This window comes from Panthera pardus, unplaced genomic scaffold (genome assembly GCF_024362965.1).
Source record: "Panthera pardus isolate Hobbes unplaced genomic scaffold, ASM2436296v1 HiC_scaffold_15, whole genome shotgun sequence".
Lineage (NCBI taxonomy): Eukaryota > Metazoa > Chordata > Mammalia > Carnivora > Felidae > Panthera > Panthera pardus.
In genome coordinates this window covers 73,109,312-73,131,864 of record NW_026526710.1, presented here as the reverse complement: position 1 = coordinate 73,131,864, position 22,553 = coordinate 73,109,312, and the positions used below count along the sequence as shown (strand labels likewise).

The window sequence follows — 22,553 nt, the reverse complement described above, 5'->3', positions numbered from 1 at the left end:
TGATTGCCAACATTAGTGGACATGGCCGGGGTGTGTGGCTTACTGAGCAGTACATTTCTGGCGTTTCAGGGATGGAACAACCATAATCTGTCACTCTTACCCTTGGAATGACTTAGTGATGCCAAACAAAAGTCTGATATAATCACGGCTGTTCTGTGATTCCCTGTGTATTCCCAAAGATTTCTGCTAACCTATCTGCCTATGTCTCTTGGTGATATGCCTTGTCTCATTCCATCCTATGTGGAACCTTGCGCCAAAGTTCTGGCTGACTAACACCCATGGGGAGATTATCATAAACATGTGCTTCAAAGCTGTTCTACCAAAGTGGGTAGGATCAGGAGTGATGCAGTGTCTTTGCAGGTGAAAACAAAAGTTTTTTGAAAATATATTAATATTAGCAGTCAAAAAGCACTATCTGACCCCACAGAGATTCAGTGATCTCCATAAATTATGAGTTACTGGGAAAACTGTTCCATTATTGCCACTATTCAATACAGCTAAACGTCTCCTTCATCAAACTTCACTAGAATTAACTCTTAGGAAGCTAATTCTTTGATATATTTTTGATGAATATATTATTCTTGAGGAGGTTTATAAGAAGAATATACTTCTAATAAAAAATGTATTTGCCAAATATATTCAAGTAGAATATAGTTTAGAAATATATTCGTGAAAAATGTGGAAGTATCTTATTGAATATATATTAAAATAATCATATCACCTAATTGTTTATAATATATATGTAAATACAAAATTGTAAAATTATGTATCTTATGATAACATATTCATGGTGATGGTATTAGCAAAAACAATTCATATTCAAGATCATATATTTGATGAATATATATATTTTTCATGTTTATTTATGGAGAGACAGGGAGAGCATGAGTGGGGGAGGGGCAGAGGGAGAATCCCAAGCAGGCTTCAATGAAGCTCAGTGCAGAACCCAGGGTGGAACTCGATCTCATGACCATCGACCATCTCATGTGGGGAAAAAATGTGAAACTGGGCAAGTTAAACCAAACAGTCATAAGAAACAAGTAAATTTGAAAAGATTTTCATTCAGCAAATGAGTCACTTATTAAATTATACTTTAGAGAATTGGTCATTAAGTGAAACGGCCCTCTTTTCCTCAGAACACTCCTCCTTTGGTCCTCCAGGGGCTGCCTCCTATCGTTATTAATATCTTAATCAGCTTGCCTTTCATTTCTATTCTTTCAGCCCCTCAAATACTCTATTAACGTTTCTCTCCTTTAAATTACAGGTGTGGTTTCAACGTTAGTAAATGGAGCCTGCTTGATAGAGAAAGGAAGAGCATTCCAGAGGAAGAGGTAAGGACGTACTAATGTAAAGAATGACCATGTTGTTTCAAGGTATTGTGAATACCCTGTCACGCTAAAGTGCGAGGTGTTATTGGAGTGACAAGGGTTTTGAGGTAGGCAGAGGTCACATCAAAACAAAACAAAACAAAATAATCTTGTCGGTCATTCTAAGGACTTGGAAGCTTAGCCTATAGGCAATGAGGATTAATTTGGAATTTTAAATCAGGAGACGTACAGCCTGGATTTTAATTTGACAAAGCTCATAATGATAGCATAGAATAGGTCACAAGGGATAAGGTTTAAAGAGGATAAAGTTAAAAGTTGATTGGGACTCCCAGATTGGACAGAATGGCATGGAATTATTTCTCCCTGTTCCTTCCTAAGTTCAGTTATAAACTATGATAAATAACGCAAGAGGCAACTAAAAGGAAACTCTGAAATGTGGTAAGAGATAGGCGAACGGGTTTGGGATAACCAAGACCCTTGGTATCTACACTACTGCATTTCTAAAAGTATGACTTCACGTGTCAAATTACAAATATAGTGTAGTGTTTATCTCTGACCTAGAGGGTATTATGCTAAGTGAAATAAGTCAGACTGACAAAGACAAGTACCATATGATTTCACTCTTGTGGAATTCTAAAAAACAAAATGAATGAATAAACAAACAAAAAAAGCAGAATCAGACCTATACATGCAGAGAACAAAGTGATGGCTGCCAGAGGAAAGGGGGGCAAATTGGGTAAAGGGGAATGGAAGATATTGGTCTCCAGCTGTGGAATCAATAAACCACGGGAATAAAAGGCACAGCATAGGGAATAGAGTCAATGATACTGTAATAGTGTTGAAGGGTGACAGATGGTAGCTGCTCTTGTGGTGAGCACAGCATAACGTACGGAGAAGTTGAACCACTATACTGTCCACCTAAAAATAATGCAACGTTGTCTGTCAACTATACTCCAGTTGGAAAAAGGAAAAAAAAAGGAATACTGAAAACTAAGATGATGCCCAGAAAAGACTAACAGTGAAGAAGGAATGTAGCATTGTGTCCTTTGGTTAAGAACGGAAGATATAAAGGGACAGTTAATCATAGCCGTCTTCTAATCTTGGATGCTCTGCCATACAAACAAGATTTTAGAGTGTCTTCTATGGTCTGAAAAGGAAAAGTCCTAGAGGAACAAGAACAGGCTCTAAGAAAACAGGGCTCTGTAAGGAAGAACTTTGGTACAATGAAAAATGTCAAAGATGCAAGTTTCTTTTGTAGAAGAGAATTGATTTCCAATCAATAAATGGGTTCTCCAGAGGACAGATGACCACCATCCAGTAGTGTTCTAAGGATGGGTTCACGTATCGCCACGATCAGCAGACGGCAAAGAGAAAAATCTCAGAGAGATAAGACAATTTTCAGGGAATATCCCACATTCTTTTTTTTTAATGTTTATTTATTTTTGAGAGAGAGAGAGAGTGGGGGAGGGGCAGAGAGCGAGGGAGACACAGAATCCAAAGCAGGCTTCAGGCTCCGAGCTGTCAGCACAGAGCCTGATGTGGGGCTCGAACCCACAAACCGTGAGATCATGACCCGAGCTGAAGCCGGACTCCCAACCGACTGAGCCCCGGGAATATCCCACATTCTTAATCGCTGTTTTGCCTTGGATCTGAATCCTGGCTTTGCTCTTCACTGCATATCCATTTATGTACAATATATGTTAGAACAACACCTGCCACATGAGAAATACTTATTAAATAATAGCAGTGATGGTGATGATGATATTATATGTTAGAGCATATATTTTATGTGTTAACATAACATTTACATACTAATGATCATGATGATAATTGTGATGCCAGATTTTCACTGCAGTGTTGACGCAAAAATTACAAGACAGAAATTACAAATCAAAAATTAGGAGGATACTCAGAACCGCTTGTTTATTTTTCTTAAAAAGTATGTAAGATTTGGTCTACAACTGCGTTCACTTCTCCTCAGTTTCATCTCATGTGCACAGACTGTAAAGTAGCATTATACTTCTGGGTTCTCTATTCTTGAGTTAACTCAACGGAATGGCAATGGAAAACATGAATTTCACTATCCATTAAACTATCCCAAGTAATAAGTATATTATATATAGACCTAGCTAACCAAATTTTTGCCAAATGATTTGATTTGGAAAATTATAGTCACCACTTTTGTTAATGAGTATAGGATTTATAACATAGAATTCTTTCAAATTAAATTTATAAGCTTTCTCAGTCTTAATAGAATAATAATAAAGAATAATAAAATGAAAAATTCCAATTTCAGGTGTACCTGTTTTATGCTCTCCTTTCATTTTAAGATGCCAATTTAATCTATTTCTTTTCTGGTTCTAGCCACACCCTGCCATTCCCCCCATCCTGCCTGTGGCTCAGCTCTGTGCTCTAGTGCACAGCTTACTGAGATGTAGATCAAGCATCTCATTTAAAATAAAACTCAATTAAATCAGACAAAAATAACAAAATATATATATATGGGTTATGGGCACAAAATAACAAAAAAATATGCTGTGCAAGGGCAATTAGGGAAAAGTTCACAATTTTCTCTAACAAGGGAAGCCAGTATGCACTGGGTATGATGTCCTAGCAAATGGAATTTTAAAAAGAAATACTACAATTAATGCTATCCATGAAAGTCAAAAAATATATGATGACTAACTTTCCAGGTTTTAATAATTAAGCTTGAAATCAAGTGGACTCATAAAGAATAATTTTTTTTTAATTTTTTTTTAACGTTTATTTATTTTTGAGACAGAGAGAGACAGAGCATGAATGGGGGAAGGTCAGAGAGAGAGGGAGACACAGAATCGGAAGCAGGCTCCAGGCTCTGAGCTGTCAGCACAGAGCCCGATGCGGGGCTCGAACTCACGGTCCGTGAGATCATGACCTGAGCCGAAGTCGGACGCTTAACCGACCAAGCCACCCAGGCGCCCCAAGAATAATTTTTTTAAAAGCACACATAGGGTTTAAAGACATACGTGTATCTGTAATCTGTATTTATGTAAGTGTTTATTGCACACTTACTAAATGCTAGTGCTGTGCCAGGTGTGGTGATTCAACAATGGAAGGACTTGGCCGTTGCTCTCAGGAAGTCCACAGTCTATATGAGGGAGACCGGCATATATAGAGAGAAGAACAATACATTGTAAAAATCAAGGCTGGGACCAAAGAGGCTAGTGAAGCACTCAGCTCAGGCATAAAATTTAAGGCGGGGGTCGGGGGGGGGGGGTGCCAAAAAAATTCTTAGTAATCCAAATAAATCAAGTTTTGCAGTGATATTTTAAAAAATCAAAATTGATGCAAAAATTTAATGATGAAGAAACTATCAAAATTTTAAACAAAGAAAGATCACTAGTACTGATTTTTCCTTTTGCCTTAAGCTTCAATACTGCTCAGCGTGACACTGGTCAGAAGTACAATGCTGGGGCAGGCACAGGGCCACAGGGGTTCTGGAGAGGGCACACCTAAAACTCCTCATAGTGGGAGTAAGGTAGGATCCACGAACGTGTTCCTAGGGAAATATGAGAGCCGTCTTAATGACAAGCCTGAGTTTGCTTGGTAAAGACGTGAAGTGGGCAGGTATTATAATGTAGAACAGCATTCAACATAGGTGTCTATAAAAACACAGCAGTTTTTAAAACATACTTTTAATACGATGTCTCCAAAAGAAATTATTTACACAGGAAAAAAATTAGACAAGTTCTGTAACATACCAGTAAGACGTATGAGCAAAGATGACTATATAAAAATATAGAAGTATTAGTTCATCCCAGAAAACACTTACGAATTGTCATCTAGAACTTATAACTTTGTGATTCAAGCCCACGTTAATTATAAGAATAAAATTCTAGATGCATACTTTACAATAGAATAACTGGAAGGCCTCAGCAACATAGTTGTGTGAGAACTTTATGAATCTTACTTTCTGCATGGCTTGCTTCCATATATGTCTGTCCCTTTTTAATGTGGGTAATTGTGTTTTCCTCCATTTGTAGCCTCTTTGTTCCAACACACCCCATGCATCTGATTTCTATATCTATGGAAATGTGTAACTCAGTCTGGAGTTAAACACCTAGGCAATTTTTGGACTTGTAAATGTAAAATCAATTGTCTTCAGACTGATGTGACCTGATGGTCATTGGCTATGATGTTGGAAAACAGAAAGAAAGATTTAGCAGGACACATAGATTTTACCATTTTCTTCAGGGCATAAAATAGTGTGATTTATAGCACATTCTGAATTGCTCTTTTATTTAATTGTTGTTAATTGCACTTTTAAAATACTTGTATTGTTTATCAATAAAATAATTTTATAATTCCAGGCCCTAAGAATCTCAAACAAAGTGCTGAAGTCATTCACAGCAAGAGAGCCTTTTCCACCCTTGACTTCCTAGTGTCTAATTAACAGCTAGAATGTTAAGTCATTGTGGGGTCTTGTTCTGCCTTCGTGTATTTTCTGTTTGGAAGGTAAAGCACAGAAGACCTTGCTGAGTGACAATAAAGGAACAATTCAGCTGCGTACAGAATCCAGAAACGATTTGCATTTCATTAAAGGAGTAAAGTTACACATGGATCTTTAGGAAAAGGAACAATCCATAAATCAGTGGGCTTGAGGAGGATACGCAGCTCTAAGAAAAGGGAGAACTATCCAGGCTGTGCCAGAAGGATATAGCTCATTTCCACTTCCACTTATTTTAATCTAGCGTGTGACAATTGGGTTTTACTAATCTTTAACGTATAGACTGATTTTCATGCCCTCCAACATCAACTGGAATGTGCACCTTATTTTCAAGGAAAATCATGAGTTCCCCAAGTCAGAGATATAAGCAACAGTGCCCTCCTCTGTTTTCCATATACTGCAAAGGATTAAAATGTATTTGTTGCCAGTTTAGTAGATTGATGGATTATATTACCTAGTTTTAACTAAAACCAATTCTCAGGAAATGAAGAAGTGGCTTTCAATAAATTCTTGAAAAGAAAATAAGAATTTAAAATCAGAGTGATGTGATTCCTCAGAGATTTTATTTTTACTTCTAGTGTAAGCTCTTCATCAGCCACATTACTAGGTAGAAATAATAGTGAACCAGTCGGATTCGATGCAATTGGACAAAAATTCAAAACATTTAGAATGTTATTTCCTATACATTTTATATTCACTATTAATAATGGCAAACTTGTCCTAAGAATTTATTTTCTGTTTTATATCATGCCACTGTGATGTATCTTTTTCAAAGATGGCCATTATGCATCATATATCAAATAAACTGAACTTCAAACTAGATTTTTGAATTTCTGAATCTCAAATATTTAAGTCAGGGTTTTTTAAGATAAATATTTGATCACATGGCTTTCACTAGAATAGAATGAAATTTTAGTCAGGTAAAAAAATTGTATCATAAAAAATTTAAGTGTACTTAATACTTTATTCATTCAATCCCTTATTAATATCTATTTCTGTGTGCTTTATGATATGTGTATTATATTAGTAAAACAATGTTGGTATATAAGTAGCTAGTATATAATGGGGTGAATAAAAACTCCAAAAAACGGGGGCACCTGGGTGGCTCAGTCATTTGAGTGCCCGACTTTGGCTCAGGTCATGTTCTCACTGCTTGTAGGTTCAAGTGCCATGTCGAACTCTGTGCTGACAGCTCAGAACCTGCAGCCTGCTTCAGATTCTGTGTCTCGCTCTCTCTCTCTGCTCCTCCCCTACTCATGCTCTGTTTCTCCTTCTCTCTCTCAAAGATAAATTAACATAAAAGAATTTTTTTTTTAATTCCTAAAAATGTATATTGGTACAGGATTGGTACCAATTCCTAAAAACGTATATTGGTACAGGATTGATCAAAAAAGTCTGAAGAAACAACTGCCCTAAACATTCAGGTCAGGCCTCTTTAGAAGGGTGGAAAGACACGACAGGACAAAACCTGTTTTATTGCAACATCTAAACGGGTTCTTAAAAGATCTGTGGCCCAGTTGGTTCTAGGATAAGACAGGAACCAGAATTATTGGAAGACCCTATCCCATAGATGAAGTTCGTGTTGTTGAGATCAGAGATAAGACACGGGCAGCCAAGATCAGAACAAAGAAAACTGTAGTCATTACTGCTGAGAAGTTCCAGGAACCTTTACCAGTATGCATGTTTGGGGTTTTGTTTCACCTTCTGTCTTTAGGTATATTTTTGGCTGTTGTCTTCAATAGGGACATTCCAAACAAGATAATAAGGATGATTCTAAGTAGACAGATTTCTTTAAACTTGGCTTACGGAGACATTTATCTTTGGGGCCCATGCTGTTAAACAGTATAGTGATCGCTAACACAACTATCAACTCTTTCATTGTAAAATAGGCATTAAATGACTAATACTGACTTTAGCATTCAGCACCTGTGCCTTAGGTAAAGGTCACTATCTCCCTGGTACCGTAGATAGTAAAACCATAGATATAGTGTCTGAGTTTTTTGTTTGTTTTATGTAAAATCAATACTGTGACTAAGGAGACGGCTTTGTTTTGATTTTTTAAATTTGAATATTGCATTAAAGTGATAGTTTTCAACCCTGAGCCATTTTCCCTCCCCCAACCCCATCCCTGGAAACATTTGGCAATGTCTAGAGGTATCTGGTTACCCCAGCTCGGGGACTGGAGATGGTACTAGCTTCAAACGGATAGAGACCAGGGATACTGCTGACCATCCTACAATGAATTTTCAGGACAACACCCTCCCCCAACAAAGAATTAACTGGCCTCTAATAGCAATAGTGCTGTGCTGAGAAACCCTGCCTTAAAGGGATCATCCTGTTTATCCATACTTACTTCTGGAGTTCAGGAAAAAAAGCTTTTGATCTAGTTATTCAATTGCAAAAAATATTTTTAAAATAGCCTTTTCAGTTACTTATTAGATTCCTTTTCCTTTTCTCTCTCTTCTACAGCATCTCTGTTCATAGGAAAACCTTGTGTACAAAGGCATTTTTAATCCTAATTTTATGACCATTTAATTGCTATCATATTTATTCCGGTTAAGTAATTTCTCATCTTCTATTTACTTTAACTGTAGCACCTGCACCATTGCTGCTACTTTTCCTTTAACCTACTTTGCTTATTAATATGAGTAAACATGAAACCCCATGGGCACCCATTTAAGAGGAAGTGTTTTGTGATACACGTTGTCGCTTTTTCTCCACGTGAATAAATAAATTTCCAAGCAAGCGACTGAGCTATTGGTCTTCTCCATCACATTTTTCTCTCCTGAAGTTTCTTTCTCTGCTGAAAAGTGGCCATGCCTTAACTTATTTGATTAGTTTTAATTTTTTTTCCTCACACCATTAACTTCCCATCCACCTGCCTTTGTGAGGCCCCAGCTACTTCAATGGCCTGTCTTGCTTTTCTTCACTGCTCCTAACAGTCAGCTTTCCACATGGAAATCCATTCTCTAATTCATATTAACAATTTGACAAAAAAAAAAAAAAGCGTTACTTGCATTGTTCCAAACTTCATCTGTAATAGGAAATTTTCACTGGAGAAGAAAGCGTATTGACAAAGGCTACCTTCCATGTAGAAAGAATCAATTTAACAGGATAATAAGGTGGTACTAAGAAAAGCATAATGGAAATAACACAAAAAATTGGATTTGGGGCAGATAAAATTTCTCAACTCATAAAAAATGGAACTAATATTCTATAACCTCAGATGATAGTACAGAACCGTATTTGTTTTTCAAATAATCTTAGAACTCATAGGCAAGTATATAAACACCAGATATTAAATGAAAATAGCTCTAAAATGTGAAGCGCCCTTGAAACATAACTACTGATGAGATATATGAAGTACTTATGAGACAAAAAATCAGTAGAAATTCATGAATAATTTAGGACAATAAATGATGTCAATGTAGAGAATGTATTTTTGAAGAATGCCATCCCTAAGACATACACACAAACATGAACAGTATAGCTGAGAAGAAAATAAAGCAGAAAATAATTACAGGAAAGGTACAGAAGGCACACAGATTTTTTTAATGAGATGATAAAATATATTAACAAAAACAAAAGACTCTCAGAAAGTACTTACTAGTAGTTAATCCTTTAGGCTAATCACAAAATGAAAACCATCAAAATCTCTACATTAAAGTAGAAATCAAAGTAAATATCACAGGTATTTGAATTTATTTCTAGGGTACTTTAAGTAATTAGTTATACAATAATTTGTTTAATATTTGTTTTATGAGAAACTATGAAAGATGGGAACTTGCCCATGTTGTTCAGGGATTCAGCCCAGGATCTAGCATGGCTCTAGGTATGTGGAAAATTAACTGTTATGGCTATCCAAAAGCTCGTGGAGGCTTCTGGAAGGAGCTGGACCTTACCTAAGGGATACAACATAGCCATGCAGTGAATAGAGTAGATACTTCAAAGTGGAGGAAATAGCATAGCCAAAAGAGAAATCATGGTAAAAATGTAGTGATGGTAAAAAATTCTATTGGTTTTGGGGCGCCTGGGTGGCTTGGTCGGTGAAGTGTCCGACTTCGGCTCAGGTCATGATCTCACAGTCCATGAGTTCGAGCCCCGCGTCGGGCTCTGTGCTGACAGCTCAGAGCCTGGAGCCTGTTTCAGATTCTGTGTCTCCCTTTCTCTCTGCCCCTCCCCCATTCATGCTCTGTCTCTCTCTGTCTCAAAAATAAATAAACGTTAAAAAAAATAAAAAAAAAAAATTCCATTGGTTTAAGGCATGTGAAGAGGAATAACAGGAAATAAGATTGTATAGGTATTCCAACGTAGTAGGACATAATTTCTTAAAAGATACGGAGAGAAGGAAAGTCAACTGAAATCTATGCCCCGGTCAATGTTGTAAAGTCTGTTATGCCTCTTATAATATGTAATGAAACTGTAAGAACTGATTTTTTTTTTCCTTTCTGTTAAAAACGGGTACAAAGACCTGGGACCTGATGGTCAAACATCACAGCAAGACAATTTGCTTCTACAAAGGAGTAGGGAAGAGAACATCACAAGGATCCCCAAATAATAACAGGCTGTTTGGTTCCATAGGAAAATTACTCATAATTTTACGAAGAGTCATCTAGATGATGTTACATCAAAGAGCTCTTCCTATCTGCACATATTTATATAATGATGATGTCTTTTTCATTTACAGATGAACCCATTGGAGTCAAATTGGTAGGACATACACTGGTACTTCATTTTCATTGGTGTTGAGCTTAGACGAATTCATTCTCACTTTTCTGTCCTTATTTTGTAATTCATTGTCTACTAAAATATGAATGTGCAGTTCTAAAAACAACATTAAGAAACCAAGAAATCTCTTATATAAACAAACTACAATATGTCACAAACAAGTGGAGTTTATTCCGCGAAAGAAAGTGTTTCCTTCAAAAATCAGTTGATGCAACTTATATCAATTTAAAATGTGGAGGTATCATATAGTCAATTCTTTAGGTTTCCAAAAAAAAGCATTAGAAATCTCAACATCAATTTGTGATTTTTAAAATATCTACTAACAAACCAGGAATGAATAGGAACTTCCTTACTTTTATAGGGAAAAACTACAACAATTGTCATACTTGGTGGTAGTATATGGAAAACCTTTGAAGTTAGTAATAAGACAAGAGGACTCACTATTATGATTGCTATGAAACATTATACTAAGCTTCTAGCCAGTTCAATAAGAAACGTTTTGAAAGAAAGGAACAAATACGTATAAATTAAAAATAAATAAGAATGCCATAAAACATCATGATTGTATATGAAGAAAATAGGTACAGAGAAATGAAACTACAGAAGACTATCAGAATTTACCAGCACATTCAGGAAGTATGTTGTATACAAGGTTAATAATATACAAAAACAGCCTGTTAAGCACTTTTCACCAAGTTATTGGCATGTGTATGTCCTTTATGAACCGTCTCACCGGGTCTAGTGTCTATTTATTAAAAGATTATATTTTATATGAAAATTCTTTTTCACATTTCTTTTTGAGAGAAAGAGCATTAGCAGGGGAGGGGCAGAGAAAGAGGGCGAGACAGAAACCAAAGCAGGCTCCAGGCTCTGAGCTGTCAACATAGAGCCTGATGTGGGGCTCGAACCCACAAACCACGAGACAAAGCCAGATGCCCAACCGACAGAGCTACCCTGGCTCCCCTATATTTTGTATTCTTCTTGTTTGTAGGAAGTTTTTAAGTCTCTTTTGCAAGTAAGTCTGTCAATTATGAAGTGTAATTTGCCAACTATAATTGTTCCCCCGAAATTATGAAAATAGTCTTTTTTCCCTAAAAAAATGTTGAACTTTTCCTTTAGAAGTTTCTTATCTTTTGAGAATTAAGAGATTCTTAGCCAATACATTGGCTACAGGATTCTTAGCCAATAAATTGGCTGCAGAAATAAATTACAGAAATACATCAAGAATAAAGTTAAGCTTCAGCTTCATGGTCCTTTTTTTTTTTTTTTTTGAGATTTTAAAATTTATTTTGAGCGAGACAGAGTGCGAGTGGGGGGAGAAACAGAGGGGGGGAGGAGAAACAGAGAGGGAGGGAGAGAGAGAATCTCAAGCAGGCTCCACACTGTCAGCAGAGAGCCCAATGCAGGGCTGGAACTCACAAACCATGAGATCATGACCTGAGCCGACATGAAGACCTGAGCAGAAATCAAGAGTTGGACGCTTAACAGGCTGAGCCACCCAGGCACCCCTTCTGGTTCATTTTTAACTACAGGGTGCTTCAGTGCAATGCTTTCTGTGGAATCAGAGGAACGTGACATAAGAAGATTTATTATTCCTGTACACCTTCACCTTTCTTAGGTTTTCACCTGCCCCTGTGTTGGTGAAGAGCTAAATAGAAGAAAAAGGACGGGCCAAGTTTTAAGCGAGCTGTATCAGCAATGGGATGCATGAGGTTCAATTCATTTTGAATATAACATTCGCCAAAGGAGTTACTAGTTCACATTCATACAAAAACAGGTCGCAAAATAGTGAAAAATACACTTTGGGATCTGCACATGAAAGACTGAAAGCGACAAAATAACAGTACTAGTGTGGGCCTTTAAGTATCTCATTCTCCTGCCTGCCAGAGGATCAGCATCTTTTAAGAAAGGTCTCTTGACGCTTTCATGACGGCAGAAGATAAAATGTTGCTTTCCAAAAGCATGCACATATGTCTTACTGGAAGACAATGTAACTGTAACCTGGGGTTATGTTCCTTCTTTAAAAACCTTTCTTGGCTTCCATCTGTGACGCTTTTCAAGCTGACAAAGGATTTGGACTTATATCTCTATTCTGTTGTAAAAGAATATCAAGTCCCATTAAATTATTCTTTCTGCATTTAAAAACCACTTGAATATCAGCAGTAAAGCTGTATGTGGATATATCTTAAATATTCAGATCTTTGCTAACAAGATACCCCTGTATGCCGTATTTCCCCTACAAGGTCTTATGTCATTCTTAATACAGGTTATTCTCATCTTTTAGACATATTATTTTGGCTGTTTGCCTGCTTTCCCTTTTTGTATTCTTTCTTTTCATTTTTTCATACTTGTTTGTGTCTAAATGTGCTGCTTCAAACCTCTAATAAATTACGTAGAATAGAAAAAGTGCTTAAGAACAGTTTCAGCTAGTGGCACGTGACTGGCTTAGTTGGTAGAGCACGTGACTCTCTACCTCAGGGTCGTGAGTTCAAACCCCACGCTGGGGCTTAAGACAAAACCAAAACCAAAAACCAGTTTCAGTGGCATTTCCGTCCAGATCAGGCAACAACTGTTGTTCTAAAGGCTTCCCCCTCCCCACCCTCTGTCCCCTTCGTAGAAATGACGTTCTGGGTTTCAATGAGCACTCACTAAAACAAGGAAGTCATTTTTCAGTTTTGACTGTCAAATGAGATTTTTTGTTTGTTTGTTTAAACCGGCAGCAGGACGGTAAGCTTGAAAACTCAATTTTGTCCGGACAGTGGGGATGGTCCTTACCATATCAGAACTCAGCCAGGGGCTCAGCCCTCAGAGGGACAAAAGGCAGCCAAGTTCAAGCCTGCCCCATCATGACTGGAGAAGAGAAAGGGAAAAAAGGGAGAGGCGCAGGGGTGCGAGATGAGTGGACGGAGGGTTTCAGTCTTTTTCAACAGAACCGGCCCAGAATGAGGAGGGATGCTAGAAACCGCCCGAATGGTGAAGCATAGGAGACTGCTTCGACGAACGATGATACTTCCAAGTGTGATCATATGTGCTCATTATGAATGCTGGCAGTGGTTGTGTTTAACTCATGGTAAAAATTAGCTTGATTAAAAGCGATGTTTCATATAAGGATGTAAGGAATCTTTGGCATTCACTTGTGAGTGTAATACGCTCGGGAGAACTGGGTTGTCCCACAACTACTTTCCATCTCCCTCTCTCTGTCTCACTGTTTCTGTCCCTCTCTCCCTACAGTGTTGATTGTCTCTGACTTTGCTTCTCCTCGTGAATCTGCTTCATTATTCACACACACTTTCTCTCTCTAATCAGTTTTTCAGTTTGTTTGTGTATATACACGTTGTCCTCAAACACTGGCCTCAGCCCTCAAGTTTTCCACACAAGTGCTTTTGTCCAAATTCTCGTACTCTTGAACGGAGTGTTTGATTCGCCCATGTTGGATCATAAGTTCGTAGCTGATCCACGAGACAGTGGCTGCAGGGTACAAAGGTCAAAGAGGGCACAAAAGTTGCCCTATTGCAGTGTCATGGATAAAACAAGATTTTTATGATGGGAATACAAGAGATGAAATTATTTACATTTTTAGAATAAGCTGTTACTCTCTGATACCTTATACATAACGTTCTTTTCTTAATTTTTTGCTTTACATTTTCTTCTTCAGTGAACGATACTATTTATTTGAGAAAATAATAAAATAATTTTCTGAACAAAGTCACCTAAGATAAAAAGAAGCTCCAGAAGGAATTCCACTGTCACTGGTTACAATATTGATATATCAAAGGCCCGTAAGTCAGGAACCAACCGAGGCTGGATACATACAGGTAGCACCTGTTATGAGGTCTAGAACAACCATATGAATTTCTATGGTGTTGAAATAGAGATCTATTTGGGGGTTTTGGGGTTTTTTAATTTTTTATTTTATTTTTGAGAGAGAGAGAGAGAGAAAGAGAATATGAGTGGGGGAGGGGCAAAGAGAGAGGGGGAGTCACAGAATCTGAGGCAGGCTCCAGGCTCTGAGCTGTCAGCACAGGGCCCGACGTGAGACTTGAACTCACGAGCTGTGAGATCATGACCTGAGCCAAAGTCGGACACTTAACCCACTGAGCCACCCAGGCACCCCGACAGAGATCTATTTGCATTCAAAGAGCCAAACTGTCTCTTTAAGCCACTCAATTCTACTATATTGAAAATCCCCTCATACGATTAGAGCTTAAATATACCAAGAATTAAAGAAAGAGATAGCATTTGTATTTTTACCATTGCAGTGGTCTTTACTTTGAAGAGGAATCAGAGACCTTTTCATTTATAACATGATTAAGGGATTTAAACAACAAAGACTGTTTACAGTATTTTGTTCAGTAGCTGAATTCATCATTCCTCTTCCCATGTACATGGAAAAATTGTACTTCCTACACCTTAAAATTAGGTGAACGTGTGAAAGCTTTGGCCAATGACGACGTCAGCAGAAGTGTCGGGTGTTGCCTCCAGGTGGAGGCTTACCAGCCAGTGTGCAATGGCCACCAGCAGTGGCTGAGTAGTCAGCCTGGTTTCTGATAAAAACACATAGAACCGAGCTTTCAGACAAGAGGCAGTGTTTGTGGAGCACATCCTTCGTTGTGTTAAACTATTGAGCTTTTATTTACTTACTTTTTAATGTTTATTTTTGAGAGAGACAGAGACAGAATGCGAGCGGGTTAGGGGTAGAGAGAGGGGGAGACACAGAATCGGAAGCAGGCTCCAGGCTCTGAGCTGTCAGCACACTCTCACTTGCCTTTGACGGAGATTCAAAGGCAGGGAAGACTGTGAAGATTAAAGACTTCAGGTCTGCCCCGGTTGGATATGTTGGTTGGGAAAGCTGGAGGCAGACTAAACCAGAAGTAGAACATCCTGTGTGATGAGGGGAGCGGGTTTGGCTCTCCCTGGTTATTCCTAGGTCGGAAGCAAAGGTAAAAATTAGGGAAGCTGGCAGTTTCTGAGTAAGTCCCAACCATTTGGGACTGGTTGCTAGACGGTTATGATTTAGCGTCCTAGACGCATTGCTGCAGATGGTGGGTCCGAGTTCTCCTCTTAGATATGCTGTGGTCATTGTATATTTGTACATTCAATCTCTCACATGTGAGGTTTGCATTGTAAATTACCTTGCACCACACTTAGCTATAGTAAAATCAATAAACAATGCCTATTGTATTTATCTTGATGGTTCATGTCATTTTATCCTAAAATGCTCGTTAAAATGCATTCTGCCATTAGGTCACTTTTTGTTTGAACCGACCGTTAGCTGCTCCCAACAATCGCTACCTTTCTACATTGCGGTGTCTTCACAAAATATCTTATTGTAAATTAAAATAAGAATATTCTAAGTAGAAAGAGAAAATAAGTGAGCTACTTCCTTCTTGGACATCAATTTCTTGTCAGCTGGGGTTTTCGTCTTCCTAGAAATTGCGTACAATGGCTGTTACTTGGAAGTAAAGCAGTTAAATTAAATAAAGCTATTATTAATGAAATCCAGGACCACTTTATGGTAAGTGTACAGGTTAGGAGGGAATTAGAGCAAGACTAAGGATCACCGAAAATCTAACTGCAGCGCCTAGATTTTGTTGCCTAAAAAAAAGAAAGAAAGAAAGAAACTATTTCAACAACTGTGTATTAAATTGTCGGCTCCAAAAGAATATAGGAAGTAAAGGAACGACATGGCAAACATTCATGGACTACCAAAGTTAACAAAATACTAATATGACACTGTATTGGCTTCAAAAATGTTCCCAATTAAAACATAAGTCATAGTTCCTGGAATGCACTTGAGAACCCTTCTCAAACGTATTCAGCTTCATTACAGCAGAGACATAATCACTAATCAGAATGTAACCACTAATCAGCATGTACTTTTGTACTTTAGTACATCTTTATATATTCAAAATGAACGTATAGTATTATTTTTTTAATGTACATGAACCGTGAATGGCAACAAACATTTCATATTCTGAAATCTTATTTAATTTGCATTTTTTTCACTCACCCTTAAATTAAATGTTGGTATATGGGAGTACAACTTAATTCGCGTTAGTGGCTCTGTAGTCAAGTAACATTCGAACGTTCTAAAATATATCCGTCTACTCAATTAGTAAACAGTGCTTCAAAAGTTTTATGAACAATTCTCCAGTTAACAAGTTGACACTTGTCTGGGCACCCGTGGTGGAGTTTCTGTAGAACGGGCCCTTAGAAATGTCAGAAGGTGGGCTTATGCACACGTGAGCACCACCAGGCACGCCAACGCGCTTTCCAAAGCAGCCACCCCTGTTTCCCTTCATATAGCAGTGATGAGAGACCTTATTACTCTATATCCATCACAACACTTTGTTAAACTTCTTATATGTTGCCAACCTAACGCATAGGTGATGGGATATCACTGTTTCACTTCTAAACTTCACTTTTGTCCTTCTTTACATCTTCTATTTCTTCGCTGTGCTTTTCTAATTTCTCATCTGTAATTCGAGAATGTTCATAGTTGCTCATTGGAGCATTTTTATGGATGGCTCCTTTAAAATCCTTGCTTGACAATTTCGACATCCATATGACCTCACTGTTGGCATCTGTTGATTGTACTCAGATGACGTGAGACTTTTCCTGGTTTTCATGTGACAAGTAATTTTGGTCTGTATCCCGGACGTTCTGACTACTGTGTTGCAAGATTCTGGTTCCCATTTAAATCTTCTGTTTGAGCAGCTAGTCAACCTGTTAGATTCAGAAGTCCTGGTGGGCTCTGATTCAAATGTCAGTTTAGTTTCTAAAGCCTCTGCAGCATTCTTCTGGTTGGCTTCACTGGTGTGTTACTCAGGAGAGGGGACCACATCACAGCATCCTCAGCACTGGCTGGGGAAGGGGGTTGTCAGAGTCTGCTCACGGGTATCACTGTAGAGGGGTGCCTCCCTGTTACTGCTTGGGCAGGGGGTAGGGTATGAAGGTGAGGATTCCATCCACAGGCTCTGTGAGCAAGGGCCACCCCTCCCCCACCTTGATCAGTCCGGGGGACTAAAAGTCAGAGGTCCACCCACAGGCTCTACCGGGAGGTCTGCCTCCTGGTAACTGGAGCAGAGAGGGGAGAGAAGGTGGAAAACAGTTCTGTTAATCCCGCACTCTTTGGGGTGGAAAAGGAGGACACAACTTTTTTCATGGTGCTTGTCTCAAGAGCAGAAAGAACAAAGGAAGGTAACCTAACAGGGCTACCCTTTCCCAGCCCTTTGCCTAGAGAGAGCCAGCTCTTCTTGAGGCTTTCTTAGGTCTGTGCGAGCTGGCGTTTCCAAGCTGTGAGCTTCTCTAGCACTTGGGCTGGGATATATACCCGGCAAGGAAAAAGCCCACAGAACTCATCACTGGATGGAGACTCAAGTTCTGAGCTCACTCGCCAATCTGCCTTGTTTTCTCCACTTCTCAGAGTTTTCTGGTAGATCATTTAATGGGTTTTTGTCCCAGGACTTTTGTTGTAATTAGCAGAAGTAAAATGAAATGTCTTTCCTCCATGTTTTCTTGCTCATCATTCCCTTTCCACGTGCTATTTCAACACATAAATTTATCTGTCTTGTCTCTGCAATAAAAGCACACTTTTTTCTACCTAGGATCTCTGTATCAATCTTCTCCAATTTCTTGAGACAATTACAATTCAAAGCCAGAGTTGGTAACGGTTCTAAATCAAAAAGCTTTGGGGAAGCTCTGTTGCTTTACCCACCATTCTGATCTTAGCTCTTAAATGTCTTAAATTAGAACACAGAAGTTTTTTTGATCCTAGTCTCTCAAACCAAATAGCCATTGAAATGACAAAGTGCATACTTGTGGCAAAGGACCTCCTGCTGAAATATTATTTAGCATGCCATTCCTTACACCCCAAGAGCCAAGTATCAATGTATTCAGGTCAAACTTACAATCTGAGCTGTTAGTCACTTGACAGTACATTGAAAGATAGTGATACTGTTTTGTCACTGGTTGATGGATAATCCTATTGTTGTAAATAAAAGAGAAAACTGAAAAAAAAAATGATACGTGTGAACATTTTGTTGTAGAATATTGAACATTTCTCCCTAAATCGTATCTGCATTCTCTGTAGCCATTGAGTCAATGCTACACAAAGCTGCTCTTTCATTTTTCTGGAAACCAAGAGATACAAATTCTTTGCTCTCCAGGAAATTACACTTTTAAGTGTGTGATAAGTTTTATTTTAGTTTCTGGACTGAATGTCATTTAAATATTTTTGATACTGAATAGATGGATGATGATAATATCTTGGGATATTATCTATAAAATGATAAGAAATATTGGGGCATTAAAGATGAATTCTCTTATGATTCATTTCTGGTTGTAATAAAGAGAAATTAAGGGAATCCAAATGATATGTATATAGAATCTTGAATTTTGATTGCCTCATAAAAGGCAAATGACTAGCTTCGGGTATATCAAGATTTTGCTATGAGTTTAGATTCCAACAAGCCACACAAATGTGCATTAACTTGTTTTCTTCCAGTAGTTTTTGCTTCTGAATGTTCACTTTCATGTGGCTTTATAATAGAGCTTGCGTGGGACAAGGAGCTGGGAAACAGATGAAAACATTTGTCTGTAATTTCTAGAATCTTCTAGAACCTCTAGAATTCAGGATGGTCTGTCTAATGATATACCAGCAAGCTTGTGTAAGTGTACAACATAAGACCTGATGCAAACCTCTTTCAAAGGCTTTATACTGCACACATGAACAGAGACATTTAAAACCATATACACATCCTAAGAACAGCATAGGAACTTGAAGCGGTAGGTTCTAATTCCATCTATGTGTTTTTTTTCTCCAGTAAATACACTTTGTAGCAAATGGACTTTGGAAGGCTAGGAGTCATTGATTTCGGTAGGATTACCACATGTATTTTGCAGACTGTGTCCTACACAAGACTGCCCAGTCAAGGAGACAGATAGTGCTGAATTCCAGCCATGCTTTATACTCTAAATTGAGAGATTTGTGGGGCTGAGTCTACCTGAAGGAGAGATCTATTTCTAACTCCCCCCAAGGCTTGAGAGAGACTAATAATGACTCTGGATTTAGGGCCTAGCCCAGAAAAATCCCATTTGCTAGGTTATAATACACATCTGTATCTTCACTATTATAGTGCTCCTCAGCCACATGTACATTTGCATGTGTAAGTCCACACACAGCTTTAATTTGAGATGTTGAGATTTTTTTGCAGAACTTCTGAAACCCTTTGCAATAATTATTTAAGTTCTCCTATCAAATATTCAGCATGAGAAAATCCATTCTTACCTCTAGATGATCAAACGGATGTTTGCTTTCCAGCTGAAGCTATAATTGCCACCCATATGTTAGTTGCAATTAGGTTAGACTTTTAATTAAAAATAGAATAAAACCCAGGGCGCCTGGGTGGCTCAGTCAGTTAAGCATCCAACTTTGGCTCAGGTCATGATCTCGTAGTTTGGGGATTCAAGCCCTGCATAGGACTCTGTGCTGACAGCTCGGAGCCTGGAACCTGCTTAGGAGTCTCCCTCTCTCTCTCTACCCCTCCCTGCTCCTGCTCTGTCTCTGTCTCTCTCTCTCTCTCTGTCTCTCTCAAAAATAAACATTAAAAAATTAAAATTTAAAAATTTAAAAAAACATTAAAAATAGAATAAAACCCAATTTCTTTTGTGTGAAAGTACTGGAAAGAACATTGCCCTGAAAGTTAGGAATTATGGGTCAGTGCTGATTTTGGTGTCGTGGGACATTGGTCCAATAGCTTAGTTAGCTGGACATCAAGTTGTTGTTGCTGTTCTAAATCTGTATATGGGAAAATTTTACTGAAAAATAAGAGTTTAGAGGCAGAATTGAGAACTGGAACTAATTTCTTTCTCTCTCTCTCTCTCTCTCTCTCTGTCCCTTCCTTTTCTTTCTTTTTCTTTCTTTCTGTCTTTCTTCTTTCTTTCTTCTTTCTCTTTCTGTCCCTGTGCTAAGCAATTCTGACTTTCTTGTTCCAAGGCTAAGTGACTCTGGGACACAGCATTCTCTTCTGACTTTGTGCTAAATAGTACTGGGGTGAGGCAAAACAACTTAAATACATTCCCCCGGAAAATATCTATTCTTGCCAGACAGTAAACCAACCTTGTCAAGACTAACAGCTTATTCCACAATACACACTTCTGTGCCTAAAGTACAAAGCCTTGAAGTCATGAACTCCACCCAAACCAACCAGCTCTCTGCCTTGCAAGATACACCTTGAAATCACTTAGCCTGGACCTCGAACCCTGTAAATATCCTCTCTTATTGATCTCCTTTCTGAGAGATTTCTATGACTGTCAAGGTCCTGTGCTTTCCTAAGGAAGTAAGCCTGATAGCTTCACTTTTAGGTTAGCTTTGGTTAGCTTTGCTAGTTCAACAGGTTTTTCTGGTGATTTGGGGAGGGAGTTGTTGGTGGATTATTGACAGATCATACCTTGAGAACTAATAATAGACCATCAGTCCTTCTAACACTCAATTAAGACCTTTGCAATATCATGGCTTAATTCAGTTTGTTGATTTTTTTTTCTCCTTTAGGCCTCTGTGTAAGACACAACATAAAATATTCACATACTCATACCAGAGTGCTTCTTAATGGAAGTATTGGCTGCTTCTAGGCTCTGCATACTATTTTTAAAATAAATGATTCATACTAAAAATATTCCCTCTTATATCATAATATTCTCTAGAATTATATCTAAACACGAATTTGGAGACATGTCAGTAATTTAATGTTTATTTGCTTATTTTGAGAGGAAGAGAGCAAGGCAGGGGAGGGGCAGACAGAGAAGGAAAGAGAGAATCCTAAGCAGGCTTCACGCTGTCAGCGCAGAGCCCGATGTGGAGCTCGATGTCACGCACTATGAGATCATGACCTGAGCCAAAATCAAGAGTCAGACACTCAATCGACTGAGCCATCCAGGTGCCCCGACATGTCAGTAATTTAAAATATGGTTAGAAAAGGACTCATCATCATTATTACGAAGAGTTTTAGAAGTCGGTTTCCACGTGAATACTGATTTCACAAAACTTTCGTGTCGGCCTGAGTTGCTTTAACTGTGTCTTTTCTCCTAAATTAGGATGCAAATTAGGTTTCCCATCTCTCTTACACAGATTAAAGATCTAATTGTTAAATTTCACCCAATAGACTTAATGATGTTATTTGTTCCTGAGAAAAGAAAAAAAAACAGACAGGAAGACAGCATCACAGGAGGGAGAGCAGTGATTACCATGGTGACTTTTTGCCCATGGAAAGGCAGAAATAAAGTGGACGTAAGGGCAGGAAGTGCAAGACCACTGCCTTCTCAACTCCTCTATTGCTATAGTATCACATGCCAGGGGTCTAACGTGAGCGGCTTAGGTTGGCCAATTGTGTCGGATTGAGTGTGAGAAGTGGAAACCAGAGCTGGTGTTAGAACTCAAGAAGAAGTCAGATTTAACTCCCAACTGGTTAGGAACCCAACGGCTACTTGTGTGGAGCGGAGGAAAGTAGGCACGCCTTCTACAACCTCTTCCTGCTGGGGTGCTGTCTGTTCAGGGAGAAGCCACATGAAGAAATGAACTAGAGAAATGTTTCGAGGGAAGAGGCATAATTGTTTGATAGCTCAAGGGATGCTATACAGATCTCTGAAGAGTAGCGCTGAGGGATGACTGAGTTATAGTATTTTGTGATATAAAAATGCCAAGTCTGCTGTTGATGTGCAGTTGGGAGACGTGGCTATTTTAAGAGACACAAATATTTTGTCCTCGGGGAGGTCAGAAGAAATGATGCCGTATTGTTTTCATCTGGGAGGCTGGCACCCAGGCCATGTGCGATACAGGAGAAGCTCTAAGCCAGGACAACTTCTACCGTGATTTCCTTCGAACACTAAAGGATACAGCTTTAGTGACACAGTGATTAGTTGCAGAGGGATATGATTTGCCATACTCTTTTGGACTGGTGAAATCTGTGCCTCCAATTTTAGTAAGAGTTTATGAAACATTGGATTATTTTTAT

General features: G+C 38.5%; 1 long non-coding RNA gene across 1 annotated transcript in view; it reads left to right on the top strand.

Annotated features, from left to right (window-relative positions):
- LOC128776974 (uncharacterized) overlaps positions 1-22,553 on the top strand; it is a 69,898-nt gene that overhangs the window by 24,778 nt on the left and 22,567 nt on the right. The window contains exon 2 of the long non-coding RNA XR_008422086.1: positions 1,265-1,331. This is a non-coding gene — a long non-coding RNA (uncharacterized LOC128776974). The remainder of the gene's footprint in view (positions 1-1,264; positions 1,332-22,553) is intronic.